The sequence below is a fragment of the Arachis ipaensis genome, chromosome B8, assembly GCF_059453495.1.
Source record: "Arachis ipaensis isolate K30076 ecotype BB chromosome B8, ASM5945349v1, whole genome shotgun sequence".
In the NCBI taxonomy this organism is placed as follows: Eukaryota; Viridiplantae; Streptophyta; class Magnoliopsida; order Fabales; family Fabaceae; genus Arachis; species Arachis ipaensis.
Genome location: NC_142443.1, coordinates 118,692,427 through 118,710,714, shown reverse-complemented (window position 1 = coordinate 118,710,714; position 18,288 = coordinate 118,692,427). Strand labels below are relative to the sequence as shown.

At 40.3% G+C, this 18,288-nt stretch overlaps 1 non-coding gene across 1 annotated transcript; it reads left to right on the top strand.

Annotated features, from left to right (window-relative positions):
* The first annotated feature begins 15,182 nt into the window (after positions 1-15,182).
* On the top strand, positions 15,183-15,290 carry LOC148549403 (small nucleolar RNA R71). Its single transcript, XR_015897774.1, has one exon. It is a non-coding gene; the product is annotated as a small nucleolar RNA R71 (small nucleolar RNA).
* The last annotated feature ends 2,998 nt before the right edge of the window (positions 15,291-18,288 follow it).

Genomic DNA, 18,288 nt, shown 5'->3' with positions numbered 1-18,288 from the left:
TATTCTCATTAGTTTCTAGGCAAAATTCATATTTCTGGACTTTACTATGAGTTTGTGTGTTTTTATGTGATTTCAGGTATTTTCTGGCTAAAATTGAGGGAGCTGAGCAAAAATCTGATTCAGGCTGAAAAAGGACTGCTGATGCTGTTGGATTCTGACCTCTCTGCACTCAAAATGGAATTTTTGGAGCTACAGGAGTCCAAATGGCACGCTTCTAATTGCGTTGGAAAGTAGACATCCAGGAATTTCCAGCAATATATAATAGTCCATACTTTGCTCAAGGATAGACGACGTAAACTGGCGTTCAACGCCAGTTCCATGCTGCTGTCTGGCGTCCAGAGCCAGAAACAAGTTACAAAGTGGAGTTCAATGCCAGAAACAGGTTACAACCTGGCGTTGAACGCCCAAAACAGCCCAGGCACGTGAGAAGCTTTAGTCTCAGCCCCAGCACATACCAAGTGGGCCCCAGAAGTGGATTTCTGCACTATCTGTCATAGTCTACTCATTTTCTGTAAACCTAGGTTACCAGTTTAGTATTTAAACAACTTTTAGAGATTTATTTTGTATCTCATGACATTTTAGATCTGAATTTTGTACTCTTTGACGGCATGAGTCTCTAAACTCCATTGTTGGGGGTGAGAAGCTCTGCTGTGTCCTGATGAATTAATGCAAGTAATTCTGTTTTCCATTCAAACATGCGTGTTCCTATCTAAGATATCTATTCGCGCCTAACTATGGAGAAGGTGATGATCAGTGACACTCATCACCTTCCTCACTCCATGAACGTGTGTCTGACAATCACCTCCGTTCTACATCCGATTGAATGAATATCTCTTAGATTCCTTAATCAGAATCTCCGTGGTATAAGCTAGATTGATGGCAGCATTCATGAGAATCCAAAAAGTCTAAACCTTGTCTGTGGTATTTCGAGTAGGATCCTGGGATTGAATGGCTGTGACGAATTTCAAACTCACGAGTGCTGGGCGTAGTGACAGCCGCAAAAGGATAGTAATTCCTATTCCGGTACGATTGAGAACCTGCAGATGATTAGCCGTGCGGTGACAGCGCATTTGGACCCTTTTCACTGGAAGGATGGATGGTAGCCATTGACAACGGTGTTCCACCTACACACAGCTTGCCATAGGAGGACGTGCGTGCGTGAATTAGAAAACAGAGGAAAGCAGAATTTCAGAAGACAAAGCATCTCCAAAACTCCAACATATTCTCCATTATTGCATACAAGTATAATTTGTGTTCTGCCTCTTTTCTCCTTGCAATCATATTTGATAAGTGAATTATTTTATTGTCTTTCTGACTAAGAGGTATAAGATAACCATAGATTGCTTCAAGCCAACAATCTCCGTGGGATCGACCCTTACTCACGTAAGGCATTACTTGGACGACCTAGTGCACTTGCTGGTTAGTTGTGCGAAATTACATTGTGAAGTAATTTTCGTGCACCAAGTTTTTGGTGCCGTTGCCGGGGATTGTTCATGTTTGAACAACTGACGGTTTATTTTGTTTCTTAGATTAGGAAAATTTTTCTTTTTGGTTTAGAGTCTCTTATTATTGTTCTTGGTTAAAAAAATACTTCTTCAAAACAAGTGTTACATTCATAACTCATTTGGCTAGAGCGTTAGTCTGTGTTCTTGGTAATTGGGTTAGAATCTTTTATATTCTTTTCAAAATCTTCTTTTTCATAAATAATAATTTCTCTATTAAATTTTGTGCCAAACTTTAAGTTTGGTGTTTTCTTGTTGATTTCCCTTTGGTTTTCAAAAATTTTGGTTTGGTTTTCTAAAAATTTTAAGTTTGGTGTTCTTTCTTCATGTTCTTGTGTTCTTGTGAGTCTTCAAAGTGTTCTTGAGTTTTTCTTGTGTCTTGATCTTAAAATTTTTAAGTTTGGTGTTCCTTGGTGTTTTCCCTCCAAAATTTTCAAAAACAAGGAGCATTAGATCTAAAAATTTTAAATCTTGTGCTATCTTATTGTTTTTCTCTCTCTCTTTAAATTCAAAAATATCTTTTCTCTCTATTTTAAAGCAAATTTTCGAAATTTGCCTTTAAATTTTAGATTTTTATTTCAAAATTTAAAACCTTTTTCAAAAATCATCATATCCTTTTCAAAACATCCTAACCACTTTCTCTCTCCTCATTTTTTCAAAAATTTTCAACCATTTTTATTTATTTTACATCATCTCCCTTTCTCCATCATGGATCTAAGTGGAAATGAACAGTCCAGGAGGACTCTGGGGTCATATGCTAACCCCTCTACTGCTTCATATAGGAGTAGCATCTGCATACCCTCCATTAGAGTCAGTAGCTTCGAGTTGAATCCTCAGCTCATTATCATGGTGCAGCAAAATTGCCAGTATTCCGGTCTTCCACAGGAAGAACCTACAGAGTTTCTGGCACAATTTTTACAAATTGCTGACACAGTACATGATAAGGAAATAGATCAGGATGTCTACAGACTATTACTGTTTCCATTTGCTGTAAAAGATCAAGCTAAGAGGTGGTTAAATAACCAACCTAAGGCCAGCATAAGGACATGGAAACAGCTGACAGAAAAATTCCTGAATCAATACTTTCCCCCAAAACGGATGACACAGCTAAGGCTGGACATCCAAGGCTTTAAACAAGGAGATAATGAATCTCTTTATGATGCCTAGGAGAGATACAGAGAGATGCTACGAAAATGCCCCTCTGAAATGTTTTCAGAGTGGGTTCAGTTAGACATCTTCTATTATGGGCTTGCAGAAGGAGCTCAGATGTCTCTAGATTACTCAGCTGGTGGATCTATCCACATGAGAAAGACAATTGAAGAGGCTCAAAAGCTCATTGATACAGTTGTCAGGAATCAGCATCTGTACCTAAGCAGTGACCCTTCCATGAAAGAAGAGGTTAAAACAGTAACTGCTGAACTCAGTCCTGTAAAACAAGCTGCTGAATTCAATCAGCAATTGGACTTTCTAACAAAGCAGTTAGCCGAATTCAAGGATAAACTACAAGAGACAAGGATGGCTAATATAAATATGGAAGAACAATTGAAGCAAACAAAGCAGCAGCTGTCAAGACAAATAACAGAAGAATGCCAAGCAGTTCAATTAAGAAGTGGAAAAACATTAAATACCCCACCTCAAGGCAGCAAAGAGCTAAGGAATGAGCAAACCACCCAAAATTCACCTGAAGACAGTAAGAGCCCAGGGAAAAGTAATTCTGGCATTAAAACGCCAGCAATCTGGTGGAAGGCTGGCGCTGAACGCCCAGACCATGCCCAAGACTGGCGTTCAACGCCAATAACAAGCAAGGACTGGCGTTCAACGCCAGAAACAAGCAAGGATCTGGCGCTGAACGCCCAAAATGGGCACAGTTCTGGCGTTCAGACGCCAGGAACAGACAAGGAGTTGGCGTCTCGCGTCACTCCAGCTTCTAACTCTGGCACTCAATTGCCAGTGAGGGATCAGACACACACAAGTGCTGATGACAATCCCTCTAAAAAGGCTTCTTCAACCACTTCTGTAGGCAACAAACCTACAGCAACTAAGGTTGAGGAATATAAAGCCAAGATACCTTATCCTCAAAAACTCCGGAAAGAGGAGCAGGATAAGCAATTTGCTCGCTTTACAGATTATCTCAGGACTATTGAAATAAAGATTCCATTTGCAAAGGCACTTGAGCAAATACCTTCTTATGCCAAGTTCATGAAAGAGATCTTGAGTCATAAAAAGGATTGGAGAGAAACAGAAAGAGTTCTCCTCACTGAAGAATGCAGTGCAGTCATTCTAAAAGCTTTCCTAAAAAGCTTAAAGACCCTGGGAGTTTTCTGATACCATGCATATTAGAAGGTAATTGCACCAAGACAGCTTTGTGTGATCTTGGGGCAAGAATCAACCTAATACTGGCAGGTTATGATTATTACTGCTTTCTGGATGGCTACTGATGAGCGGATAATTTATGCGCTTTTTGGCATTGTTTTTAGTATGTTTTTAGTAGGATCTAGTTACTTTTAGGGATGTTTTCATTAGTTTTTATGTTAAATTCACATTTTTGGACTTTACTATGAGTTTGTGTGTTTTTCTGTGATTTCAGGTATTTTCTGGCTGAAATTGAGGGACTTGAGCAGAAATCAGATTCAGAGGTTGAAGAAGGATTGCTGATGCTGTTGGATTCTGACCTCCCTGCACTCAAAGTGGATTTTCTGGAGTTACAGAACTCGAAATGGCGCGCTTCCAATTGCGTTGGAAAGTAGACATCCAGGGCTTTCCAGCAATATATAATAGTTCATACTTTGGCCAAGAATTGACGACGTAAACTGGCGTTCAACGCCAACCTTCTGCCCAAATCTGGCGTCCAGCGCCAGAAAAGGATCCAAAACCAGAGTTGAACGCCCAAACTGGCACAGAAAGTGGCGTTCAACTCCACAAATGGCCTCTGCACGTGCTACACTTAAGCTCAGCCCAAACACACACCAAGTGGGCCCAGGAAGTGGATTTATGCATCAATTACTCACTCATGTAAACCCTAGTGACTAGTTTATTATAAATAGGACCTCTTACTATTGTATTAGACGTCTTTTTGACCATCTTTGGATTACCTTATGATCCTTTGATCACGTTTTAGGGGGCTGGCCATCTCGGCCATGCCTGGACCTTCACTTATGTATTTTCAACGGTAGAGTTTCTACACTCCATAGATTAAGGTGTGGAGCTCTGCTGTTCCTTAAAGATTAATGCAAAGTACTACTGTTTTCTATTCAATTCTTCTTATTTCGCTTCTAAGATATCCATTCGCATCCAAGAACATGATGAAGGTGATGATTATGTGTGACGCTCATCATCCTTCTCCCTTATGAACGCGTGCCTGACAAACACTTCTGTTCTACATGAAATAAGCTAGAATGAATATCTCTTAGATCTCCTAACCGGAATCTTCGTGGCGTAAGATAGAATGATGGCGGCATTCGAGAGAATCCGGAAAGTCTAAACCTTGTCTGTGGTATTCCGAGTAGGATTCAATGACTGAATGACTGTGACGAGCTTCAAACTCGCGAGTGCTGGGCGTTAGTGACAGACGCAAAAGGAGGGTGAATCCTATTCCAGCATGATCGAGAACCGACAGATGATTGGCCGTGCTGTGACAGAGCATGTGAGCATATCTTTCACTGAGAGGAGGGGATGTAGCCACTGACAACGGTGATGCCCTTGCATAAAGCCAGCCATGGAAAGGAGTAAGACTGATTGGATGAAGATAGCAGGAAAGCAGAGGTTCAGAGGAACGAAAAGCATCTCCATTCGCTTATCTGAAATTCCTACCAATGATTTACATAAGTATCTCTATCCCTATTTTATTATTTATTATTCGAAAACACCATTATCCATTTATATCTACCTGACTGAGATTTACAAGGTGACCATAGCTTGCTTCATACCAACAATCTCCGTGGGATTCGACCCTTACTCACATAAGGTATTACTTGGACGACCCAGTGCACTTGCTGGTTAGTTGTATCGAAGTTGTGACAACTATGAATTAAGATCAGAGCACCAAGTTGCTCACGTTGCCGGGGATTGTTTGAGCCTGGACATCACAATTTCGTGCACCAGCTACTCAGGCTATAACCAGATTGCAGTAGATCCCCAGGATCAAGAGAAAACAGCATTCACATGTCCATCTGGAGTGTTTGCTTATAGAAGGATGCCATTTGGGCTGTGTAATGCGCCTGCAACCTTCCAGAGATGCATGCTCTCTATTTTCTCTGATATAGTGGAAAAATTTCTGGAAGTCTTCATGGATGACTTCTCAGTATATGGAGACTCATTCAGCTCCTGTCTTGATCACCTGAAACTTGTTCTGAAGAGATGCCAAGAGACCAACCTAGTTTTAAACTGGGAAAAATGTCACTTCATGGTGACTGAAGGATTGTCCTTGGGCATAAAATCTCAAACAAGGGGATAGAGGTGGATCAAGCAAAAATAGAGGTAATTGAAAAATTACCACCACCTGCCAATGTTAAGGCAATCAGAAGCTTTCTGGGGCATGCAGGATTCTATAGGAGGTTTATAAAGGATTTTTCAAAAATCGCAAAACCTCTAAGCAATCTGCTAGCTGCTGACACGCCATTTGTGTTTGACACAGAGTGTTTGCAGGCGTTTGAAACGCTGAAAGCTAAGCTGGTCACAGCACCAGTTATTTCTGCACCAGACTGGACATTACCATTTGAGCTAATGTGTGATGCCAGTGATCACGCCATTGGTGCAGTATTGGGACAGAGGCATGACAAGCTTCTGCACGTCATTTATTATGCTAGTCGCGTTTTAAATGATGCCCAGAAAAATTACACAACCACAGAAAAAGAATTACTTGCAGTGGTTTATGCCATTGACAAGTTCAGATCATACTTAGTAGGATCAAAAGTGATTGTGTATACTGACCATGCTGCTCTTAAATATCTACTCACAAAGCAGGATTCAAAACCCAGGCTCATCAGATGGGTGTTGCTTCTGCAAGAGTTTGATATAGAAATAAGAGACAGAAAAGGGACAGAGAACCAAGTGGCTGATCATCTGTCCCGGATAGAGCCAGTAGAAGGGACGTCCCTCCCCTTTCTTGAGATCTCTGAGACTTTTCCGGATGAGCATTTATTTGCCATTCAGGAAACACCATGGTTTGCCGATATTGCAAACTATAAAGCTGCAAGGTTCATACCCAAAGAGTACAACAGGCAACAAACGAAAAAATTAATCACTGATGCAAAATACTACTTGTGGGATGAACCCTAAAGAGATGTGCAGACGGAATAATCCGTAGGTGTGTTCCTAGAGAAGAAGCACAGAGGATCCTATGGCATTGCTATGGATCTCAATATGGAGGCCATTTCGGAGGAGAGCAAACAGCCACCAAGGTCCTCCAATGTGGCTTCTATTGGCCCACACTCTATAAAGATTCCCGAGAGTTTGTACGTAACTGTGACAGTTGCCAAAGAGCTGGTAACCTGCCTCATGGTTACGCCATGCCTCAACAAGGAATCCTGGAGATTGAGTTGTTTGACGTATGGGGAATTGACTTCATGGGACCTTTCCCACCATCATTCTCAAACACTTATATTCTGGTGGCAGTTGATTATGTATCAAAATGGGTTGAGGCCATTGCCACACCCACCAATGATACTAAAACAGTGCTGAAGTTCCTCCAGAAATATATCTTCAGCAGGTTTGGGGTCCCTAGAGTACTAATCAGTGATGGGGGCACTCACTTCTGCAACAAACAGCTTTATTCTGCCATGGTCCGGTATAGGATTCGCCATAAGGTGGCGACTCCATATCATCCACAGACTAATGGACAAGCTGAAGTCTCTAACAGAGAGCTAAAAAGAATCCTAGAATGGGCTGTAAATACCCGTAGAAAGGATTGGGCAAGAAGCTTGGATGATGCTCTGTGGGCATACAGAACAGCATTCAAGACTCCTATAGGGACCTCTCCATACCAACTGGTCTATGGTAAGGCATGTCACCTGCCCGTGGAACTGGAACATAAAGCCTACTGGGCAACCAGATTCCTGAACTTTGATGCCAGATTAGCTGGAGAAAAAAGATTGCTCCAGTTAAATGAGCTAGAGGAATTCAGATTCAATGCTTTCGAAAATGCCAAGCTTTATAAAGAAAAATAAAAAAAGTGGCATGACAGAAAGCTGTCATCTAGAATCTTTGAACCAGGACAAAAGGTTCTGTTGTTCAACTCTAGGCTCAAGCTATTCCCCGGGAAACTGAAGTCCCGGTGGAGGGGACCATATGTGATTACAAGTGTATCACCATATGGTTATGTGGAGCTTCAAGATAGTGATTCTGATAAGAAGTTCATTGTCAATGGACAGAGAATCAAGCACTATCTTGAAGGCAATGTTGAGCAGGAGTGCTCAAGGCTGAAGCTAGACTAAAAGCTCAGCAAGGTCCAGCTAAAGACAATAAAGAAGCGCTTGCTGGGAGGCAACCCAGCCATGGGGCATCAATCCTCTAAGCATTTTGCCCTATTTGTATTTTTATTTGTTTATATAAAGTTCACTGATCCTAAGGTAAAGAGTCAATTGTATAAGTTCACAGGGTTACAGAAGGATTCTGCACACAAAACAGAGAAAAAGAGCTCACTGGCAAGAAAACGCCAGTAAAAGTCTGTTTTGGGCGTTCAACACCCAACAGAAGCATCCACTGGGCGTTGAACGCCAGTAAGGATAGCCATCTGGGCGTTAAACACCAGAAAGAAGCTCTTTCTGGGCGTTTAATGCCAGATTTACAGCATTCTGGGCGTTCAGAAAAACGCCCAGTAACAAAGGACTTCCTGGCGTTCAACGCCAGAAAGAAGCAGCAGCTGGGCATTGAACGCCTAGGAGAGGCAGCATTTGGGCGTTGAACGCCCAAAACATGCAGCGTTTGGGCGTTCAAACGCCAGGATGGTGGGGAGGAGGTAAATCCATTTTTTCTTCATATTTTTCATTTTAATCTTAATTTTCATGTTTCAATTCATGATTTCTTGCATAAACATGTTAAGAACCCTGATTTCTAAAATCCCTAATTTCTAAAAACCCTACCTTAAAAATATCAAATGTATCTTAATCCACAAGCACAAACCCTCTTTTTCAAATTCAATCCAACTCTTTTTCAAATTTTCAAAACAAATCTATTTTTTTCAACTAATATCTTCTTCAAATCTCCACATTATCTTTTTCAAAATCTAGATTTATCTTTTTCAAAAATTTTTCATATCTTTTCAATTTTAAACTATATCCTTTCTCATCATATCTTCTATCTTATCTTTTCCAAATCAATCTTTTTATCATATCTTTTCAAAATTTTCAAACCCACCCCCTCCCTTTATATATGGGTTCGGCCTCCACCCTCCTCCATCAACAATTGCACCTAGCTCTCCTTCTATCCCTCTCCTTTCTTTTCTTTTGCTTGAGGACAAGCAAACCTCTAAGTTTGGTGTGTTTATCCGTGATCACTAAGAGCATGGCTCCTAAGGGAAAACAACCCACTTCAAGAGGCAAGAAAGAGAGCGTTCCAAAACCACTTTGGAATCAAGAGAAGTTCTTATCTAAAGAACATTCAGACCATTATCATAAAATAATGGGTCTAAGATCAGTGATCCCGGAAGTTAGATTCGATCTAAAAGAAGACGAATATCCGGAGATCCAGGAGCAAATCTGAATCAGGAACTGGGAGATCCTAGCCAATCCTGAAACGAAAGTGGGAAGGAATATGGTCCAGGAGTTCTATGCTAATATATGGCATACAGACAGGCAAAGACTATCTGGATCTGATATCTAGAACTATCGAACCGTGGTCAGAGGAAAGATTATTCATACCCACCCTGACAAGATCAGAGAGATCTTAAAGCTACCTCAGCTGAAAGATGATCCAGACTCCTTCAATAGGAGAATGATGAGAACAAACAAGAGCCTGGATAAGATTCTAGAAGACATATGCATCCCTGGAGCCAGGTGGACCACCAGCACGAAGGGTGTTCCTAATCAACTCAAAAGAGAAGATCTCAAACCAGTGGTCAGAGGCTGGCTGGACTTCATTGGGCATTCCCTACTGCCCACTAGCAACCGTTCTGAAGTCACTGTTAAAAGAGCAGTGATGATCCATTGCATCATGATGGGAAAAGAAGTGGAAGTTCATCAACTGATTTCAACTGAATTCTACAAAATTGCTAACAAAAATTCTAAAGAGGCCAGGTTGGCTTACCCAAGCTTGATTTCTCTGCTCTGCAAGGACGCTGGAGTAAGAATGGGAGTAACTGAGTATATCTCAATTGAGAAACCAATCACCAAAGCATCAATGGAAAAACAACAAGTACATGATGACCCCATCAGGAAGAAAACACAGGAATTTCTCCCAGAAATCCCTCAATCTGAATATTGGGAGTATCTTGAAACATCAGTTACCAAGATGCAAGAAGCTATAGAACAAATAATAAAGGAACAGAAGGAACAAAGTCAAATTCTTTGCTATTTGATTAAAGAACAGGAAGAGCAAGGGCGTGACTTGAGGGAATTAAAGCGCCAGAAGTTATCTCTTGAAGGACCAAGCACCCCACAGATCCGAGGAACATCCACTTCCCAGAACAAAGGTTGTTAAATTCCAATTTCTGCTTTAACTCTGTGATAGTTGTCGTTATAGGAGTTTACCTTAGGAGTCATATAGTAGTAATTAGTGTCTATTTTGATTTTATCTCCAATTAAGTTATAGTCTATTTTTCTCATCATCAACAAACAATAAAATAGCATATCTTTTGAATAAGAGGCAATAAAATTCGAGTTTTAATAAGAAAAATTCTAATTAGTAACATGTGGTGGCAATGCTTTCTGTCTTCTGAATGAATGCTTGAACAATGCATATATCTTTTGAATTTGTTGTTTAAGACTGTTAAATATGTTGGCTCTTGAAAGAATGATGAACATGAGACATGTTATTGATAATCTGAAAAATCATAAAAATGATTCTTGAAGCAAGAAAAAGCAGAAAAGAACAAAGCTTGCAGAAAAAAATAGAAAGAAAAAGAAAAGCAAGCAGAAAAAGCCAAAAGCTCTTAAAACCAAAAGGCAAGGGTAAATAAAAAGGATCCCAAGGCTTTGAGCATCAGTGGATAGGAGGGCCTAAGGGATAAAATCCTGGCCTAAGCGGCTAAACCAGGCTGTCCCTAGCCATGTGCTTGTGGCATGAAGGTGTCAAGTGAAAACTTGAGACTGAGCGGTTAAAGTCAAGGTCCAAAGCAAAAAGAAGAGTGTGCTTAAGAACCCTGGACACCTCTAATTGGGGACTTTAGCAAAGCTGAGTCACAATCTAAAAGGGTTCACCCAATTATGTGTCTGTGGCATTTATGTATCCGGTGGTAATATTGGAAAACAAAGTGCTTAGGGCCACGGCCAAGACTCATAAAGTAGCTGTGTTCAAGAATCATCATACGGAAATAGGAGAATCAGTAACACTATCTGAATTCTAAGTTCCTATAGATGCCAATCACTCTGAGCTTCAATGGATAAAGTGAGATGCCAAAACTGTTCGGAAGCAAAAAGCTACTAGTCCCGCTCATCTAATTAGAATCTGAGCTTCACTCAAAAACTCTGAGATATTATTGCTTCTTGACTTATTAGTCTTCTATTTTATTTGTCTAGTTGCTTGAGGACAAGCAACGGTCCAAGTTTGGTGTTGTGATGAGCGGATATTTTATACGCTTTTTGGGGTTAATTTCATACAGATTTTAGTATATTTTAGTTAGTTTTTAGTTTATTCTCATTATTTTCTAGACAAAATTCATATTTCTGGACTTTACTATGAGTTTGTGTGTTTTTCTGTGATTTCAGGTATTTTCTGGCTGAAATTGAGGGAGCTGAGCAAAAATCTGATTCAGGCTGAAAAAGGACTGCTGATGCTGTTGGATTCTGACCTCTCTGCACTCAAAATAAAATTTCTGGAGCTACAGGAGTCCAAATGGCGCGCTTCCAATTGCGTTGGAAAGTAGACATCCAGGTCTTTCCAGCAATATATAATAGTCTATACTTTGCTCAAGGATAGACGACGTAAACTGGCGTTCAACGCCAGTTTCATGCTGCTGTCTGGCGTCCAGCGCCAGAAACAAGTTACAAAGTGGAGTTCAACGCCAGAAACAGGTTACAACCTGGCGTTGAACGCCCAAAATAGCCCAGGCACGTGAGAAGCTTTAGTCTCAGCCCCAGCACACACCAAGTGGGCCCCAGAAGTGGATTTCTGCACTATCTGTCATAGTCTACTCATTTTCTGTAAACCTAGGTTACCAGTTTAGCATTTAAACAACTTTTAGAGATTTATTTTATATCTCATGACATTTTAGATCTGAATTTTGTACTCTTTGACGGCATGAGTCTCTAAACTCCATTGTTGGGGGTGAGGAGCTCTGCTGTGTCCTGATGAATTAATGCAAGTAATTCTGTTTTCCATTCAAACATGCGTGTTCCTATCTAAGATATCCATTCGCGCCTAACTATGGAGAAGGTGATGATCAGTGACACTCATCACCTTCCTCACTCCATGAACGTGTGTCTGACAATCACCTCTGTTCTACATCCGATTGAATGAATATCTCTTAGATTCCTTAATCAGAATCTCTGTGGTATAAGCTAGATTGATGGCAGCATTCATGAGAATCCGGAAAGTCTAAACCTTGTCTGTGGTATTCCGAGTAGGATCCTGGGATTGAATGGCTGTGACGAACTTCAAACTCATGAGTACTGGGCGTAGTGACAGCCGCAAAAGGATAGTAATTCCTATTCCGGTACGATTGAGAACCTGCAGATGATTAGTCGTGCGGTGACAGCGCATTTGGACCCTTTTCACTGGAAGGATGGATGGTAGCCATTGACAACGGTGATCCACCTACACACAGCTTGCCATAGGAGGACGTGTTTGCGTGAATCAGAAAACAGAGGAAAGCAGAATTTCAGAAGACAAAGCATCTCCAAAACTCTAACATATTCTCCATTATTGCATACAAGTATAATTTGTGTTCTGCCTCTTTTCTCCTTGCAATCATATTTGATAAGTGAATTATTTTATTGTCTTCCTAACTAAGAGGTATAAGATAACCATAGATTGCTTCAAGCCAACAATCTCCGTGGGATCGACCATTACTCACGTAAGGTATTACTTGGACGACCCAGTGCACTTGCTGGTTAGTTGTGCGAAATTACATTGTGAAGTAATTTTCGTGCACCAGTAAGTTTCGGCCATATAGGGTGGGTTTGGGTGGGAAATTGATTTTGAATTTTGAAGGTAGGTGGAGTTTATGAGGTAGGTTTATGGGGAAGAGTGGATGGATGTGAGTGGTGAAGAGGTGATGGGGAAGAGAGATTGAGGTGATTGGTGAAGGGTTTTGGGGAAGAGTGTTTATGGGATTGTGTGAAAGAGGGGTGAGAAGAAGTGAGTGGAGGTAGGTGGAGATCCTGTGGGGTCCACAGATCCTGAGGTGTTCAAGGATTTACAACCTTGCACCAAATTAGGCATGTAAAATGCCCTTGCACACAACTTTGGGCGTTCAGCGCCAGGTTGGTGATTGTTCTGGTTTGTAGTCTATTTCTGGCGTTGAACGCCAGAACCATGCTTGTTCTGGGCGTTCAGCGCCAGCTCTCCTCCAGGGTGCATTTCTGGCGTTCAAACGCCCAGATGCTGCACATTTCTGGCGTTCAGCGCCAGAACCATGCTCTGTTCTAGCGTTGAACGCCCAAAACATGCTTCTTACTGGCGTTTAAACGCCAGTAAGGTCTTCCTCCAGGGTGTGATTTTTCTTCTGCTGTTTTTTTTATTCCATTTTCAATTTTATATTTATTTTGTGACTCCACATGATCATGAACCTAATAAAACATGAAAAACAAAAATAAAATTAGATAATTAAACATTGGGTTGCCTCCCAACAAGCGCTTCTTTAATGTCAATAGCTTGACAGTGGGCTCTCATGGAGCCTCACAGATGTGCAGAGCTTTGTTGAGACCTTCCAACACCAAACTTAGAGTTTGGATATGGGGGTTTGACACCAAACTTAGAGTTTGGTTGTGGCCTCCCAACACCAAACTTAGAGCTTGACTGTGGGGGCTTTGGTTGACTCTGCTTTGAGAGAAGCTTTTTATGCTTCCTCTCCATGGATGCAGAGAAAGATCCTTGAGTTGTAAACACAAGGTTGTCCTCATTTATTTGAAGGATCAATTCTCCTCTGTCCACATCAATCACAGCTCTTGCTGTGGCTAGGAAAGGTCTTCCTAGGATAATGGATTCATCCTCATCCTTCCCAGTATCAAGGACTATGAAATCAGCAGGGATGTAAAGGCCTTCAACCTTTACTAACACGTCCTCTACTTGTCCATAAGCCTGTTTTCTTGAGTTGTCTGCCATCTCTAATGAGATTTTAGCAGCTTGCACCCCATAGATTCCCAGCTTCTCTATTACAGAGAGGGGCATGAGGTTTATCCTTGAACCAAGGTCACACAGAGCCTTTTCAAAGATCATGTTGCCTATGGTACAAAGTAGTATGAACTTTCCAGGATCCTGTTTCTTCTGAGGCAATGTCAGTTGATCCAGATCACTTAGTTCATTGGTGAACAAGGGAGGTTCATCTTCCCAAGTCTCAATACCAAATAATTTGGCATTCAGCTTCATGATTGCACCAAGGAACTTGGCAGCTTGCTCTTCAGTAACATCCTCATTCTCTTCAGAAGAGGAGTACTCATCAGAACTCATGAATGGCATAAGGAGGTTCAATGGAATCTCTATGGTCTCTAGATGAGTCTCAGATTCCTTTTGTTCCTCAGAAGAAAGCTCCTTATTGATCACTAGACGTCCCAGGAGGTCTTCCTCCTTGGGATTCACATCCTCTCCTTCCCTTACAGGTTCGGCCATGGTGCTTATGTCAATGGCCTTGCACTCTCCTTTTGGATTCTCTTCTGTATTGCTTGGGAGAGTACTAGGAGGGATTTCAGTGATCCTTTTACTCAGCTGGCCCACTTGTGCTTCCAAATTTCTAATGGAAGACCTTGTTTCATTCATGAAACTCACAGTGGCCTTAGATAGATCAGAGACTAAATTTTCTAAGCTAGATGGATTCTGCTCAGAATTCTCTGTCTGTTGCTGAGTGGATGATGGAAAAGGCTTGCTATTGCTAAACATGTTTCTTCCACCATTATTAAAGCCTTGTTGAGGCTTTTGATCCTTCCATGAGAGATTTGGGTGATTTTTCCATGATGGATTGTAGGTGTTTCCGTATAGTTCACCCATGTATTTTAACTCTGCTATTGCAGGGTTCTCAGGATCATAAGCTTCTTCCTCAGAAGATGCCTCTTGAGTACTGTTGGATGCAGCTTGCATTCCATTCAGACTCTGAGAAATCATATTGACTTGCTGAGTCAATATTTTGTTCTGAGCCAGTATGGCATTCAGAGTATCAATTTCAAGAACTCCCTTCTTCATAGGCGTCCCATTACTCACAAGATTCCTCTCAGAAGTGTACATAAACTGGTTATTAGCAACCATGTCAATGAGTTCTTGAGCTTCTGCAGGCGTTTTCGTTAGGTGAATGGATCCACCTGCAGAAGTATCCAATGACATCTTTGATAGCTCAGATAAACCATCATAGAATATATCCAGGATGGTCCATTCTGAAAGCATGTCAGAAGGACACTTTTTGGTTAGTTCTTTGTATCTCTCCCAAGCTTCATAGAGGGATTCACCTTCTTTCTGTCTGATGGTTTGAACATCAGCTTTAAGCTTGCTCAGCTTTTGAGGAGGAAAGAACTTGGCTAAGAAAGCCGTGACCAGCTTATCCCAAGAGTTCAGGCTGTCTTTGGGTTGAGAGTCTGGTGCACGAATTGTGAATCACACTTTTCACAACTCGTACCACTGACCAGCAAGTGCACTGGGTCGTCCAAGTAATACCTCACGTGAGTAAGGGTCGAATCCCACGGAGATTGTTGGTTTGAAGCAATCTATGGTTATCTTGTAAATCTTAGTCAGGAAGTCAATTATGTTTATCAATTGAATTGCAAATAAACAATAAAGCATGGATTAAAGGTTACTTGTTATGTAGTAATGGAGAATATGTTGGAGTTTTGGAGATGCTTTGTCTTCTGAATCTCTGCTTTCCTCTGTCTTCTTGTTCACGCACGCACGTCCTCTTATGGCAAGCTGTGTGTTGGTGGATCACCGTTGTCAATGGCTACCTTCCATCCTTCCAGTGAAAATTACGCTCACGCGCTCTGTCACAGCACGGCTAATCACCGGTTGGTTCTCGATCCGGTTGGAATAGAATTTACTATCCTTTTGCGTCTGTCACTAACGCCCAGCCTTCAGGAGTTTGAAGCTCGTCACAGTCATTCAATCCTTGAATCCTACTCGGAATACCACAGACAGGGTTTAGACTTTCCGGATTCTCATGAATGTCGCCATCAGTTCTAGCTTATACCACGGAGATTCTGATTAAGGAATCTAAGAGATACTCATTCAATCGTATATAGAACGGAGGTGGTCGTCAGGCACACGTTCATGATTTGAGGAAGGTGATGAGTGTCACAGATCATCACCTCCATCACAGTTAAGCGCGAATGAACATCTTAGAGAGAAACAAGCGTGTTTGAATGGAAAACAGAAATACTTGCATTAATTCATCGAGACACAGCAGAGCTCCTCACCCCCAACAATGGGGTTTAGAGACTCATGCCGTCAGAGAATACAAAGTTTAGATCTGAAATGTCATGAGATACAAAATAAGTCTCTAAAAGTTGTTTAAATACTAAACCAGTAGCCTAGGGTTACAAAACATGAGTGGACTATGATGGATGATGCAGAGATCCACTTCTGGGGCCCACTTGGTGTGTGCTGGGCTGAGTCTTAAGCAATTCACGTGCAGAGGCCATTTGTGGAGTTGAACGCCAGTTTTTATGCCAGTTTGGGCGTTCAACTCCAACTTTTGATCCTTTTCTGGCGCTGGACGCCAGAATTGGGCAGAGAACTGGCTTTGAACGCCAGTTTACGTCGTCTATCCTTATGCAAAGTATAGACTATTATATATTTCTAGAAAGCCCTGGATGTCTACTTTCCAACGCAATTGGAAGCATGCCATTTCAAGTTCTGTAGCTCCAGAAAATCCACTTTGAGTGCAGGGAGGTCAGAATCCAACAGCATCAGCAGTCCTTTTTCAACCTGAATCAGATTTTTGCTCAGCTCCTTCAATTTCAGCCAGAAAATTACCTGAAATTACAGAAAAACACACAACTCATAGTAAAGTCCAGAAATATGAATTTTTCCTAAAAACTAATGGAAATAAACTAAAAACTAACTAAAACATACTCAAAACTATATGAAATTAACCCCAAAAAGCGTATAAAATATCCGCTCATCAGAGTCCAACCATATTCTAGCTCTGTCTCTTACAGCAAAAGGGAAAAGCATGAGCCTGTAGACTTCAGGATTTACTCCATTAGTCTTAATAGTATCACAGATCTGCAAGAATTCAGTTAAGAACTGAAAAGGATCTTCAGATGGAAGTCCATGAAACTTGCAGTTCTGCTGTATCAGAGAAACTAGCTGAGGTTTCAGCTCAAAATTATTTGCTCCAATGGCAGGAATGGAGATGCTTCTTCCATGTAAATTGGAATTAGGTGCAGTAAAGTCACCAAGCATCCTCCTTGCATTATTATTATTTTCGGCTGCCATCTCCTCTTTCTGTTCGAAAATTTATGACAGGTGCTTGCTGGATAGTTGTAATTTAGCTTCTCTTAGTTTCCTCTTCAGAGTCCTTTCAGGTTCTGGATCTGCTTCAATAAGGATGTTCTTGTCCTTGCTCCTGCTCATATGACAAAGAAGAAGGCACAGAAAAATAATAATAATAGGGATCCTTTTTACCCAAGTATAGAGGTTCCCTTTAGGTGAGTGGAAGAAAAGGAGAAGAAAAGAGAGAGAGAGGGAATTTTCAAAAATTGTTTTTGAAAAATGGTTAGTGATTTTTTTTTTGAAAATTAAAATAAAAAATTAAAATAATTAGTTAATTAAAAAGAATTTTTGAAAAAGAGGGAAGATATTTTCGAAAATTAGAGAGAGAGAGTTAGTTAGGTAGTTTTGAAAAGATAAGAAACAAACAAAAAGTTAGTTAGTTAGTTGAAACAATTTTGAAAAGATAAGAAGTTAGGAAGTTAGAAAAGATATTTTGAGATCAAATTTTTCAAAAAGGTAAGATAAGAAGATATTTTTGAAAAGATATGATAGAAATTAGTTTTTGAAAAAGATTTGATTTTTTAAAATCTCAATTAATGACTTGATTCACAAGAAATCACAAGATATGATTCTAGAACTTAAAGTTTGAATCTTTCTTAACAAGTAAGTAACAAACTTGAAATTTTTGAATCAAAACATTAATTGATGATGTTATTTTCGAAAATATGATGTAAAATTAAGAAAAATATTTTTGAAAAATATTTTTGAAATTTTCGAAAATAACAAAAAAATTGAAAAAAGATTTGGTTTTTGAAAAAGATTTTGAAAAAGATAAGATTTTTTTTTAAATTGAAAATTTGATTTGACTCATAAAAACAACTAGATTTTAAAAATTTTTTAAAAAGTCAAATCTAATTTTCGAAATTTTAAGAGAGAAAAAGGGAAAGATATTTTTTTGATTTTTGAATTTTTATGATGAGAGAGAAAAACAAGAAAAATGATGCAATGCATGAAAGTTATGGATCAAAACAATGAATGCATGCAAGAATGCTATGAATGT